Consider the following 14758-nt stretch of genomic DNA (forward strand, 5'->3'; position numbering starts at 1 on the left):
CCGTCTCTGCATCCTGAGTCAGGAGGTTGTGTTGCTGCTTCTGTGCTCGTTGTATCTGTGTTGTAATGCATGTTTTAAATGTCTGCTGAAAAAAATGTTTGATCAGTTAAAGGAGGCAGCAGAGAGACACTATAAACTTGCACTGCCCTTCACCGCCTTGATTTCCTCCTAGCCACACCTATGTTCCCTCATCCACGTTTTGATTGGTCCAGCTGCCAGCAGCAGTCTGCTAACTCGCCCTCCTCCATCCCTCTCTCCTCCATCCTCCCTCCCTCTCTGTCTCTGCCGCTCACCAGTGAATGAGTCCGCTCAGAGTCTCGCCGTTCCGTAGCGCAGCCTCTTCCTCTCTTTCTCTTCCACCGTTCTCTCTGTCCTTCGCTGCCTTTGGAGCAGACAGAGGAGCATCGGCACGGCAGCTGAGCCACGCAGGAGCAACGGAGAAGCCTGGAAACAAATGAGCTTCTGAATATTTCCAACATCAACAGATGCATCCAACGTGAAACAGTTCCAAAGGCAGACCGGAGCAACAGATTGCTCTTTAGGTGCAACTGTTGCTGAAACTGATGGTGGCCCACCTGATCTGAGACGAAGCTGGCATCTGCGGATTTGGGAAGTCAATTTCTCTGAATGAAAGAAAAGCACTGACTCTGCCAAAGCAGGAGGAACCAACACTGCCAGGCGCCGAGAAGAGAGGTCTTTGATTCATTTGGGAAAGCAAGACTGTTCATGCAGGGCGTGAACGTCACCTTTACATCCCGTCGTTCATCCTTTTGCAGAAACCAAAGATCAAAAGCCATTTGGATGTGCTAAATAGATGGAGGATGTTAGTTCAGAGGTAAGCTGTGAATCGAGAAGAGCAACATCAAGTCTAATCGGTGCAAAGATGCAGGTAAGAGCCACCAAGTGATGCCAGTAAATCCAGCAGAAAATGACTTCTGAAGACCGCAGAGGGTAAAAGAGCAGGATGTATGCAAGAACCTTCTGAAGAACAAAACCAGGGAGACTCGCAATGACTGGCAGATGTTCTTCTCCAACAAAAACTGCATGAACACGAAGAAAGAAAGCATTCATATCTCGCTACACTACTTTCTTTTTTCTAGGATGTTTTGCACATGTGGAGGTTTCTTCTTTAAAAGTATTCAAGCTTTTCCTCCTCTGTAACTTTTGCTGCAGTTAAATCTGCACCGATTTAAGTCGGTGTTGGCGTTGTCGTTCCGACTCTTCTTTTCGGAGTGAAGCGGATCTGCCGTGGGGGCAGCTGACAGCCGTCCAAGACGCCGCGAGCCGTACTCCGCGTGAAGAATGCCCAGCCGCGCTTGGCCAAGCCGGCCGACCCGGGCCCGACGGCGGGCCTATACATGGAGAGATCGCAGAGCCGCATCAGCCTCTCGGCGTCCTTTGAGGCCCTCGCCATCTACTTCCCCTGTATGAACTCCTTTGACGAGGACGATGGCGGTGAGTGGGCATGAACACACACAGCAGGCCTGTTGCTAAAAGCAATTCTTCAATTAATCAATTCATAAGTTAAAATGAACTCAATAATTTCCATTTGCACAAGTTATTGTTACTCTTTTTCTACCAAAAGCGGGATGATAAAAATCTTCAATCTGGTGTTTTGGTCGCTATTTTTTGAAGGACAATTTTTTTCCTTCAAAAAATTTATTTTATTTGCTGTTTTTGTTTATTTTCTATTTGGTCTTTGAGTATGAGTATCATTGTGCCTTTATCATTGCATAAATTACTTGAAAATGGTCTCAAAACACCAATATTATTGTTTATCGCGATAACTTCTGGGACGATTTATCCAAGAAGCGATCACATTTGTTGTAATATTTCTTAAATGACATTTTAACTCCAATATTGGATCAGCATTTTAAAGGAGTTTGGTTTACAGTAAATGCAGGTTTAGAAGTGGAATAAAATCTTCAGCTAATGAAAGGATTAAACCTGAATCTCTCATTTATCCACAGTGAAACGTAAAATCCAGTTTTCGTGCCTCCAGCTGCAGGTCAAGATGATGAACCGTTTAGATTTCACAGTGTCAAACAAACAGAAACAAACTAGTTGTTTCCTAAACCGAACGATCCGTTTCCATGACTTGGGTCTTAGTTGAACATTTATCACCACTTTCTGAAAACAGACATTCATTTTTACAATCAGGTTAGGGTTAGAAGTCCATCTACTTTCGTGATTCGAGACATTTTGGATAAGTTTGGAGGAAGAGGAGGAGCCTGTTGGTGTATGAGTTTATGATGATGTAATGCTTTTGATCTGGATTGGTATTATTGCTGAATTTTATTACTCCTGGTTTGCCGTCACACTAATCCAGTCTGGAAAACGGCTGCAGTGGATAATCTTTTCGACGCAGTCTGATGTGGTTCCAGTGGCGTTTAGAGTAATATTTGAATTGTATTCTGCACGTTATTCAACACTGGAACATAATGAAATGAAATGTTGAAATATCAGCAGCATACCAATAAGAGGTCATAATAATAACATCAAATGGTGCAGAAAAGCACAGAAAGATTCTCATCCTTTGAATTTAGAAAGTGGAAGGAAAATGACTCATGGTTTCATTTTTTCCATGAATGAATAACTGAAGAGTGCGGTGTGCTTTTTCACTCTGATTCCCTGAGTCAAAACTTTGAATCTGTTTGCATGTGACTATGAGGTGAAAACTTTTCTTTTTTACAAATTATCTTCAGATCATTTGCACAGGCTTCATAGTTTTGCATTATGGTAAAAAGGAGGTACACATTCTGGAAACCTTGAGAATTAAAGGGATAAATATAACCGTACCCTGCAGCGTGTCTCATGCCTGTGTAAGCGCTGCTTTTTGCTTCAGCAGCATTTCTCCATCCAGCGCTGCAGCTGAGCAGCTGATGGGTTGCGTGTGCAGAATGTCATGATATTTTTTATGGCTGCCATGTTAATCTTTCTCCCAGTGCTGCAACCGTCTAATGTTTCTGAGCGTTCCTACTTTAAAGTGGCTTTCAGCACAAACACACATTTAGAACATTTCTGGTGTTAACATCTTAGTAACTGTTTTGATGACGTTTTCTTCTTTCCTGTAGCCTTTAGAGGTCACCAGCAGACCAACCATCCCAGACACACAGCTCCACCAACCCTCTGCTTATCATACTTCACCACATCCACAAACCTGCCTGGTCTCTTTTGCTCCTCCTCGGCAGCCATGCATCCACTTATCTAACGTGTCTCTTTGCACATCTGAGCTAAGACTAGTTGTCTCTAAAAAGCTCCATTAGATTCTTTGATTAAGTTATTTCTAGTCATGTCCGTTGTGGTCACTCCCAACATCAGAACATCTATTTTCTCTGCCGCCAAACCAGATTATAGTAAATCTCACTGCTGTCATGTAAAACTTTTCTTTCATTCCTTTCATCTCCTTCACATAATGATTCTTTTCTCCTTTTCATCGACTTTCCTCCTTCATGTTTCCAGAGTTCACTGTGTTTTCTGAGCTCCCTGCTGGTTCTTAGTTCGATACTTGAGATCATTGCAACCACAGATCATAAACAGGTAGAAATATGGATTAATATCGATCAGAGAGGAACATTTAAGCTGCAAATATTACCTGGCAGCATTGGTGTGTTTAGGTGACAAACTCAGTGATCCTCAGTCCATTAGAAAATGGGTCTGGTTCTGATTCTGCAGGACTTCAGTGCAGGACTAGCCAGAGGGGAAATCGTTCCTCATCCCGCTTCGTTTGGCGGAGATGGACTTATGAAAAATGTCAGCATACTGAGCACCTAAAGATGACAGGAAATAACTTGTAACATATAAGATATGAAGATCAATTCAGGCTTTTTGTCTGTATGAACACTAAATCTATAGAAGATATTTTAATTTCTTTGAGGCCATTTGCTGCTCTCTTGATTTTGATCAAATTAATAATTTGCAGAATCTGGTAATTTCTCAATGTGCTTAGAAATCAGAACAATTAAATCATAATGTACTTTTGAGATTAAGCTAACAGTAATCTGTGCGTAATCAACATGAATAGTAATTTACTGGCTGATGCTAGAAAAGAAAGACGGTGTTTATAAAAATAAGTTCACATTTCTTCCCTCTCAGAACATATTAATCTTTTGCTTCTTTGTTTCCAATTTACTTTGTTTGTACATAACTTTGTTTTTTCTTTAATTACACATCTCTTAATAAAGTCAAACCAAACTGAATTAATGTTTTTACATGTTTTTTTCTTACAGATATGAGTCATTTTTATGTCTAATATAAATATTTACTGTAAATTGCACTATTTTCAGCAATTCATTGACTATGTATGTTGTGCATGTTGATTTTTTTAATCCTTTCCATCAGATAAAAATCAGCCTCCTTGGGGAAATCTGGCATAATTACGTGTTTATTAATAATTGATTAATTTACACTGTCTACTTCATGAAATAAATAAAATTCATAGCAACTTTTTACAACCTTTAAAAAGTTTTATGCCTTCATACCGGTAACGTACTGAAGCCCAGGAAATGTTCACAAGTGTATTTTAAACTAACACAGCAGAGACACACAGATGGTGGAAGACGACAAATTGATCAGGTCATCACCAAATAAGGTTGATTTTCATTGAGTGAAATAAAAAGAATACTGAGCGTCTTGTTTGTGGAGTTTTGCTTCTTGCAGGTTTTATTGTCATGTCTGGACCCAGATTGTGAAAACGGGACTTTATGTGCTCAATACACAGATGATGCTCAGCAGCGACACACAGATTTGAGAGAAGTGTAAGAAGTAATCAGAGCGAAGCGGCAGGCTGTGGTTTGTGGCTCTCAGACTAATTAAATGCTAATATGGTTGCTGATTGTGGCTGACTGCAGCTAAATAGAGGCCTGATTGCAGGTTAATTCTCGCTCTCCGCCTCTCTGTCTCAGCGTCTCTCTGTCAGACTTTCATTCTCTCAGAGTCATTTGCCCTCCATGGTTTGAAAAGCCGGTTTGCAGGTTAATTCTGTCCTTCCTTCACAAATTGCCTTTTAATTGCTTTACCACTTGTTTTCCCTCCACTCCCACTGCTCTCCCTGGTCCCGTTCATGCCTGCGTTTGCACCCGTCTGCTGCAGTATTCATAAAGTTGAGAGTTGGTTTTAACCAACATAAAATGAGATCAAGCACCTCTGAAAGGAGCGCGGCCAGGTTGTGGCTACTTCTTAGCAAGATGTACGAGGATGAAACTTTGACTATAAATAAATGATCAACTGCTGGTTTGTGCACTGCTACTTTGAAACCCACATTTATTCACACTGGCAACGTGACTGTGAGATTTCTAAGTGATCCACTGTGTTAGGATAATGTTGTTGTTTTTGAGACCATTTTTGAGTAATGTAAAGGTAATAATGCCAGAAAATAATCTCAAAGATCAATAATTATTTTGAACATTTTAAATGTCCAAAATAAATAAACAAATGTAAACAACAAATAAAATTAACAGTTATTTACTTGTGCTAAAAAATGGGATTATGAGCCTGGAAAACACTTAATAGCGCCTCTTTAAGCTCAGCAGCACATTGAGAGGTGGAGGAAGGAGTTTGGAATCAAACTCACAACCATCTGACTGTAAGACCATTTATAGGTCATGATCCTTAAATCACTTTTTCTTTAGCTGCTCAGCTCTCACTCTCAGTGGCTTCACCCTGCACACAGCAGAACCTTTAATACAGACCATAATAAAATAGAATCGGCTCTTAAAAGATTAAAAAATACAGAAATCGCAGCACTAAGCAGGCAACTATTTTTAGTTCAACTTTCCCTTATTGATCAAAAATAACTTGTAGAAACAAGATGACTTCAAGACGTGATATAAGAATAAATGAGAATAAACATATAATCTTAATTTAGTCTGTAATCTCACTGATGAGCGCTCTCACACGCTGCCTGCTGTATGTGCTATCTAGCACCTCAGGTGTTTGATTTCTACGTGACAGACTGACTGTGGAGATGAATCACCTGCCTGAAGTCGTAAATGTAAGACATGACAAATTGAATGTTCACTCAGGCAGTCATCGATTCCCCGTTTCATCGCCCTGATCAGCATTCAGCACCTGTTCATCTGGGAAAAAGGCTCCCAGGAATCTCATTCGTTTCTAAAAATCGGAGCTATATTTGGCCTCTTTCGCGTGTTTTGCTTCTCATTGTCAGTTTTCACACTTTTTGTTGAACGTACACTTGTTGCAGTCGGCTGTGTTTCTGTGCATGAAAATGGAGCGAAAAAGGAGTCAGAAGTGTTTGAGTTCAGCACAGTGAAGCAGGCGCGTCTTTTATTCTGTTTCCTCCTTCAGGAGAGGAAAATCCAAGCTCTGGTTTTCTGATGGGTTTCTTCCTGTTTGGCTGTTAAATTATGACCTGAGGTAGCAAATCAAACTGGTTTTATTTATAATTCTGGGAAAACATAATTCACTTTAAAGCAGAATCACAGCCTTTGATTTTATCCTGTTATCTGTCCTTTTAGCTGAACAGACACAGAAAAACAGGCGTTTGGGGTATAAATGTGATAAAAATATCAGCGTTAAGCAGAAATAATTCAGTGAGAATTTCTGAAATTCACACACAATCGACTGTTATGAAATTAATCCAAACCAAACAGTTCAGATGTGAACCACAAATTCATGCTGCAGATATAAAATATTAATTGAATTATATCTGGAAAAATGTAGCTGTTTGTTCAAGTTCTGCAAATTTTAGCTGTAACCCTCTGATGCATGACATCTTGACTATACAGCTTTCCATGAGGGGATCTATTTGGACACGTTTAAATTAATGTGTTTTTATGCTACTTTTGTCATATTGATTCAAAATAATGTTTAGTATGATACTTTCTGCTGTGTTTTATTTCACACAAGTATCATTTCATGTTTGAAATATTTCATTTTTCACTTTTTTAAGCATTTTTAGAAGAAATTGTGGAACATTTGTGACGATTCGTGGCGTGTCTGGGGTCGTCCTCTCGGTCTCCTCCCGGTGGGTTCTGCCCGGATCTTCATATCAGCAGAGAGGCGACCAGGAGGCATCAGACGCCCGAGTCGCCTCAACTGTAATAAGATGACCTCACCGGGTCCAAAAGGACCCACTTATGCATCAGAAGGTTGTGGGAAACTTTAAACTTAATGGCTCTAATACAGTTTGTCTGGTTTTAACATCAAAATGCAGGAATCAGTCTTTCATCTCAGTTAGGAACTGAATCTACAGTCCAAGATAAACCTGTGTTTTATTACCACATAAATATTTTATCTTCAAACACTACATAACTGACTAAAAAGGAAACTTCAAAGTGGATTTATAAAATATATATTCCGCTATGCTTGAAACATTTCAGAGGAATTAAATCTGGATAAACTCCTATTTTTCTGTGTGATATTTATCAAGGGACGGATTTCTGGCAGCTTTTTGGACAAAATGTTATCTAAATATTTCTGAAACTCAGTTGGAAAAAGTAATTTCTTAGTTTCATGAATTTGCAGGAAGAATTTCAACAATAATTATTTAACTAAAAAGAGTTTCTGCTTCTTTGAGTGTCATTAAATTAATTGAATGTAGTTCTACTGTTTTTGCTAATTGAGTGTCCTGCAAAGCAGAAACTATTTATTCCGATGAAAATACAAATATGTGAAAGAAAAATATTTTCAATGAAAAATTATTCATTGTCTTTTTTCTCTAGTTATTCTTCTTTTATGTCATTTGAGTCCAAGAGTTGCAGCTGATTTACTTTATGTTCTGTGAATGGATTCCCTCTTCTGTCACTTTCTGTGTATTGAAAACATTGATTATTTCATATTTTATTGATGTCTTAACTTTATTTTCTAAACTAAAACCCACCCAGAGGCCAGTCAGATGCAGTGAGGGAAGCACAACAATAAAATAAAGAACATCTGGAAGCTCCAACCCACTGGGCTGATGAATGTTGTTAATGTTGTATAGGAGCAGATAATGAGACAGAAATTCATACGGAGTTGATGTCAAAGAGTTGCAGCGAAGTGAGGAAAAAGATGTCAGACTGAGAGAAAACAGATAAGTCTCTCGAGTTTTTCTGAGCCGAAGAGACGACCCAGAAAAGTCAGGATTAAAAAATGGACTGCTTGGAAAGGAGGTCTACTCTATAGGGAGGAGGAGAGGACGAACAGGAGGAAGAGGAGGAAGAGGAGGAGGAAAACGGAGTAAAGAGGAGCTGCAGGTGTTCATTCGTTACACTGTATGGCAGCCAGGAGGGCATTTTTCACTGTGTTGTGGTTTAATCCAGGAACAGCAGCTGTGCTTGTTTCCCACCATGAACTCCAAAGCTGCAAAGCCAGCAGTGCACATCAGCGGCTCCACTTTCCTCTGAGACGTTCCACTTCCTCACCCAGACAGTAAAATATACACCAAACAGAGCCGGGGGGGCTGCTGTGGGGGGGGGGGGGGGGTGAGGGGGGGGTGCTGGGGGCTGGGGGGGGGGGCGGGCTGCAGATTCACTGCTTACAGGAACATGAGATATGGCTTATTTAAAATAAAATATTTTGTGTCAATTTTATACCATAATTAAGTAACCATGTTCGCTTCAGCTGTTATGAAAATGTGTTATATATCAGATATAACTCAAAATAAATTTGCTGATGTAACACCTTGAAATGGGGCCTCTGTCTCTTTAAGAAGCTCCTGGTCTTTCTGAATCAGGAAGTCATCCCAACATGGCTCCTCTGTTAACGGAGACATTAACTGTCCCTCGTGTTTCTGGAAACGAAACATGACTAAACTCCTGGTTTAGTCAAAGGTTTGGAGAAATGTGTGTTATTTTGATTTAACAAACTCCAGTATGTTGGTCAGAGAGACTCAAAACCTTGTTTACATAAAAATCAGGAGCTTTCCCTTTAATATGACGCCAAACAAATGTCCAACTGGACATGCACCAGGATCAAAACACAGAATTTGTCCAGAGGGATTGTTGACCTTCTGAGCTGATGACCTGTTTGGATGTTTTATGCAGATGTGATTACTGACCTGGACGAGTGAATAATCCCACAGAGCAGGAAGCAGGCAGTGAAACTGACACAAGCTTTAACAGGAGACAAAACCAAACAAAAGGATCTGTGAGATTCCTCTTTAAAAGTGCAATTAGAAAATGATTCACTTAGTAGCACAGCTGGTGGAGAGCCGGGCTTTGTGTGGCCGTGACAGGAAGAAAACGTGAATATGCTGATCCGACAAGCTTCGACATCCACATCCCATTGTCTCTGATGACAGCTTAAATCCTCTCCTTCTGCTTCAGCACACACTACATTGATCTGGTTTGTCTTTTGGAGGTGAAATGGAAATATTAGTCAAGAATAAAACTAGATTATTTGAAGCATTTTTACCTGGAGTTTGTCTTTTTACCGTCTTCTCATCCGGAATCTAAACTCTCTGATAAACATCGTCTCCGTTTTCTGGCCTGACTGCTGAGGATCTTTGATCTGCAGACTCTGTTACAATTTTCAGCAGCAGATGTCAGAGTTCAGATAAATTTATACAGACCATTGATAATGAAAAGCGTTTGATTTCTTTGGTATTTCTTTCTGGTCCATAACAAATGTAAAAAAACAAAAAAAAAAAATACTGGCTTCCAGTTCATTTGTGTTCATTTTCTTTTAATTCAAAACTAAAATGTAACAACTGTTGATTATGATATGCATGAACAATAAATCCTCTGATTTAGGTATAAACTGAATATCTATATTTAGACCTTTGCATTGCAAAGAAATGAAACTTTTCCACATTTTGTCTTCTTAAAACTCTGGAAGTTCATGCAAAGATTGGAAATGGTTTGAATGGAGCATGCACTCAAATAAATAACAGAGAAACGTAGCATTAAATACATTTAAATTGGTTTTCACTTCTTTTAATTGGAGGAACCCGAATGCACAGTTTACCCCGAAACTGTTCACCTCAACAAATTGAGATTTAAAAATATTATTGACGAAAACATTGATAGAAATGACACAAAGAACATTTTCAGAGTTTATTCAAATAAACCTTTAAACTGTGTGAGTTTAGTTTACTTATAATGCTTAATATTTATCTTATTGAATATGAAGGAATCAAACGATTTGGATGTGATTGTTTGCCAAGTAAATAAATAAAATCTACAACAAAGAAGTTTGTATTTTTCAGTGTTTGCATGTGCAGCAGTTCTTCAATGTCTCACCAGGAATAAAAATGCATTATGGGCCTTATGGACGTCCAAAAATATGGGAAAACAGAAGGGAGTAAATTTGGCTTTTGGTTTTAAATGCATTCATTTAAAGCAGATGGAAATGGGCTGGAAATTATGGTGGGAATGTGTAAATATGCAAAGCACCATATGGAATTTTTAAAATTTAATCTGTAATGAAATATAAATTATCTCTGTTACTTTAGCGAGGGGAGCATTTGGAAAGTGTTTGTGTTATTTTAATTATGCACTTTTAAGCGCATCTGAACTGAAGCTTCCTGGATTATTTTTTAAGTTTCCTCTCTCAGTTTACATTAATTTATCAAAGATTTATCATGTAACACAGGGTGTCTAATTTGCTCATTCAGAACTTGCAGCTGAAAAAAAACAAAGAAAACTGAAATCAAGCAAATAAAACAGTCAGATGTTTTTGTTTTTTTTGCTTTTAGAAAAGTTAAATGATCTCAGTCAGAAAAAATCTCTAAATAAACATGGTTCTGTTATTATAGAAGCTTGGTTAGAGAAACACAAACATTTTTCCATTATGATGTTTGTAATAAAAATAAAATGTAATTTTCAATGTGGCAGATTGGTATGATTCTCAACCTGCTGTTGGAGGCCGCACAAACTCAGTCCAAGGACCAGAAACGGCCCCCGGGCCTCACTTTGGACACCCCTGACGTAACGCCTCTGCTGGAAGAAAACAAAATCTTTCAAGCTTGATTGCTATCAGTTAATTCAACCTGGATCACAAATACAGACGAGTTAAATCCCTGGAGACGGGACGGACCGGCTGTTGGTAACTCAGAACATTTCAGGTTCTGTTGGTTCCCATCTGGACTGAACTCATAAAAATGCTGTTTGCTGTGATAAGATCCTGGCTTCATGAGGTTTAGATGTTCTGAACACACACAGAGGACTTTGTGCTTTAAGCTGTCATTAAAACACCAACAATCCTCTTTTTCAGATGCTGTTCATTAGATTCACTGTCTGGAAGTAAATTATCAGTGGCTGTTATCAAGCCTTATTAACCAAGCTAATTGAATCTGATACTGCTAATTTGCTGACTTCACCTCCCGTGTGTTCAGACATCAGAACATTTCAGTTTCACCAGATCCCTTCGTCACTGTGAGTTCAGTATGATACTAATTTCATTTTCTGTGAAACACCTTATTGAGAGAAAAATGTGCTGCTGCAGTAGCGCTCCTTCCAAATGACTGGGCCGCGATGTGAGCGTTTCTCTGAAGTAGTGAGACATAAAGCTGATGGCAGAGCTGTAAAAGAAACACTCTCCTCCTCCAGCTGTATTTTACGGTTAAATGGAGCCTGTGGTTATGAAGCATCGTGTTTTCTGCTCCTCACAGAGCTTATGAGTGTTTGGAAAGCAGACAAAGCCATAAAATCTGCTGTCATTATGAAGCTTAAAGATACAAACACTTAATCTGATTTTGCTCTTGACGGATTCCGCCATTTTCTGCACAGCTGGTTGTTTAAAACTCTTTGCAGTTTAATGCGACCTTGTCTTTGACTAAACAACAGCAAAACCAATTCAACTTCCTTCAGATAACTTTATCTTTATGTTTATTTATCTTCTGTGGAAAACTTGTAGTTGGACAAAATCTAACGTTTTGTGTCTATCATGTGGCTTTTTCTTTTCACCTAACGGGACAAAAACCACTGGGTGCAAATTATATTCTGTTTAAAAAAAATAATGCAAATTTGAAACATCTGAGAGTAAAATTCAACAACCAAATGCTTTGAAGACTCCAGAGTTTCTCTTTTCCCATTGGCTCCTTGGTTACTGTTTTACTCTTCTGGCTATCAAAGCATCCTGGTCTTCTTGTTTTACAGAAGCTACTAAAAGATTATTTTTACCAGCAGATTGCCTGATTATGTGTTTAAATAAAGAAAAAGTTCAACAGGTTTTCTTTATGTTCATGATCCTTTTCATGAACAGAATCATAAAAAGGAGCTAAAACCTTTAATTCCTGCAGGTTGAGTTTGAATAAAACCTGACAGATTTCCAAGCCAAGCTTTCCTTTGGGCATTCCATTAAAATAAATTATTTGTTTTCTTTCTGAATTTTTGCAGATCAGTTCAGTGATGTCACCGAAAGGATAAGTGGATATTTTCAGATTTTCCACCTGAAAACATCCATTATTTTTGTACACATCACATTCATAGGCGTCTTACCTAAGATGTTAAATTTATTTCACCTGTTAAAGTGCTTTAATCAGTAAAACAATCTCATCTTTTAGGAAAGTCTTAAGACACTGGAGCATGTTGATTACATATTGTTTTATCTGTTCTGTTGACATATATCAGGTTTTCATATCGTACAGCAGGAAAATAAATGAGCTGAAATTTCATTGTAACTCCAAATAAATCAAACATCACAGACTTTTTCATCTTGTTCAGAAAAATTTAGGAACTTTCCTGAGGAACTATACAATGCTGAATTAATTTGATATTTTGACTGAATTAGAGGACATTTATATCAAAAGACACATTTGAATTCATTTTCCTGCCTCATTACGTTGTTTAAAGCCAGTTAAAGCCAAAGCCTGCCTGGTGCAAAGGTTCGTTCCCTCAGGGAAGATGAATTTTGGCTCAGATGGAATATAAACTGATCAGTTAATCAGTTTGTTAAATTGCCCCAGTGACAGAGCACTTAATGTTCAGAAGAGCAGAAACGTGTCATCATTCTCTTATCATTGTGCTTATTGATGCTGTCATCCGTCTGTTCGATCTCTCTGTCTCCGTCTCTTATTCCTCTCTCTGCTGTCACTCAGACTCTTCCTTCTACTTATTAATTTGGGCTCCATCTCTTTTGTGTTTTGCCGTCTTGACAGATTTTTTTCCCTTTGGGTCCCTCCTTCTCTTCCGTCTTTGCCTCTGCTTTCTCTTCTTCTTTCTGTCAACATATAACCAGCGATCGTATCTAAGTTTGCTTCCTCCCAGAATATGGAGTTTAAATCAAAGCAATTAGAGGATTCTGCTTTAAATAATGTGCTGGAGATGATGTGACATTTTTCCAAATCTGAGCGTGAAGCAGAGGACTCTTCCTCCAGAAACATATTTACATATACATTAAAACAGAACTGAGGCAGTGATTTAGAAAAGGAAATATAACACATTTTTCTTGGAGAGTTGAGATGCTACACTCAAAATGAACATTTAAAAAGAATTTGATCAAAGATTGAGACCTGAACCGGGTTTCTATCTGTCTGTTTATTAAAGATTTTATTTTCGCTTGAAGTCGTTTTGGCTTAAAATAATTAATGCACCAAAGTGGAGATGGAAACACTTTTGCTGCCAAACTCTTTCCAATTCTGATAGAGGATCAAAACTATGAATAAAGACAAAGGTGGAATAAATCAATTAACTGAGTGGTTTTTCAAAATAAGTTTAATATCTTTGTAATAAGCTCTTATTTGAAAGCGTGTTTCAGCCGTAAGTTGCAGTAATATTTCTTTTGCTGATGATCTAAATTCTAACATCGGTTTTGTTACGGTGTCTCGTTTCGGTGCAGCTCAGAGAAAACAACAAAACCAACTTCAACCCCAAATAACGACAAGTCTCTCCATCTACTCAACTGAATAAATGAAATGTTTCCATCTGAACAACAAGGTTTTACAGAAAGAGGCAGATCTGTTCAGCTGTTTTAACGTCATAGTAACTTTTAATGCTGCATGAAGCCACAGTGTTGGCCAAATACATGAAGGAGCCAGAAAGCCTGGCGCTTCACTAGTTAACACTTATTGCAGTCCAGGAAGTTCTTTACATACAGAGTCAAATTGCAGTGAGAACACATTTTTTGCAGGGCATTCAGCACTGCTGTTAATTTTTTAAAACGATCTGAAAAACGCTCACCTACCCATAAGGCAATTAGCTCTATGTCTGAAACGTTCTGCTTTGTCCACATTTTCTGCTGCCAAGAGGTTTTAACAGGCTGCTTCCTATTCATCTCCGGTCTTAGTCATCACCAGTCATCATCTGTAGCGCTTCAACCAGGAAAGTAATTATTTTTTTAGTGATTCACTGGATCTTCTCCCTCAGACAAGCAACTTCTGCCAGATTTTCTCTTTCTGTAATGAATAAGCCGACAGTGGAAGAGCAAATCTACTGGCTGCATTTACACAATACGTCCACTGTTAAAACTTCTGCTCTATTTATGTCTTCTTGCTGCAAAATCATAAAATAGACCAAAGAACGTCTGGATTTCTTTCTCATAACAGATTCAGGCAGTTAAGTAAATTTAGCTCAAACAAATCTTTCCTCAGGCAGCTTTAGATGTTTGTGTCTTCTTCCTAAGCTCAGGGTGATAAATTAGGCCAAACTAAAATATATCTGCAGCTTTTTTTCTCACTGTGGCCCAAAGGAGGAGAGTTTTTTACCCTTCCTACCACATGCAGCATCAAAGTAAAGAAGCTTTGGAGGTAAACTCCACCTCAGGTGTGGAGCAGATCATTTTAAAAAACGGCGAAAGAACAAAGAAATCAAAAACAGAACATCCATGGTTTAATCTATTTTCTACAGAGTGATCTGTCCTAGATGGAGGCGATACAGTT

At 38.6% G+C, this 14758-nt stretch overlaps 1 pseudogene; it reads left to right on the forward strand.

Moving 5' to 3' along the window:
- The first annotated feature begins 294 nt into the window (after positions 1–294).
- LOC129354629 (regulating synaptic membrane exocytosis protein 4-like) overlaps positions 295–14758 on the forward strand; it is a 29686-nt pseudogene continuing 15222 nt past the window's right edge.

Source organism: Poeciliopsis prolifica, unplaced genomic scaffold, assembly GCF_027474105.1.
Source record: "Poeciliopsis prolifica strain line A6 unplaced genomic scaffold, Auburn_PproV2 SCAFFOLD114, whole genome shotgun sequence".
In the NCBI taxonomy this organism is placed as follows: Eukaryota; Metazoa; Chordata; class Actinopteri; order Cyprinodontiformes; family Poeciliidae; genus Poeciliopsis; species Poeciliopsis prolifica.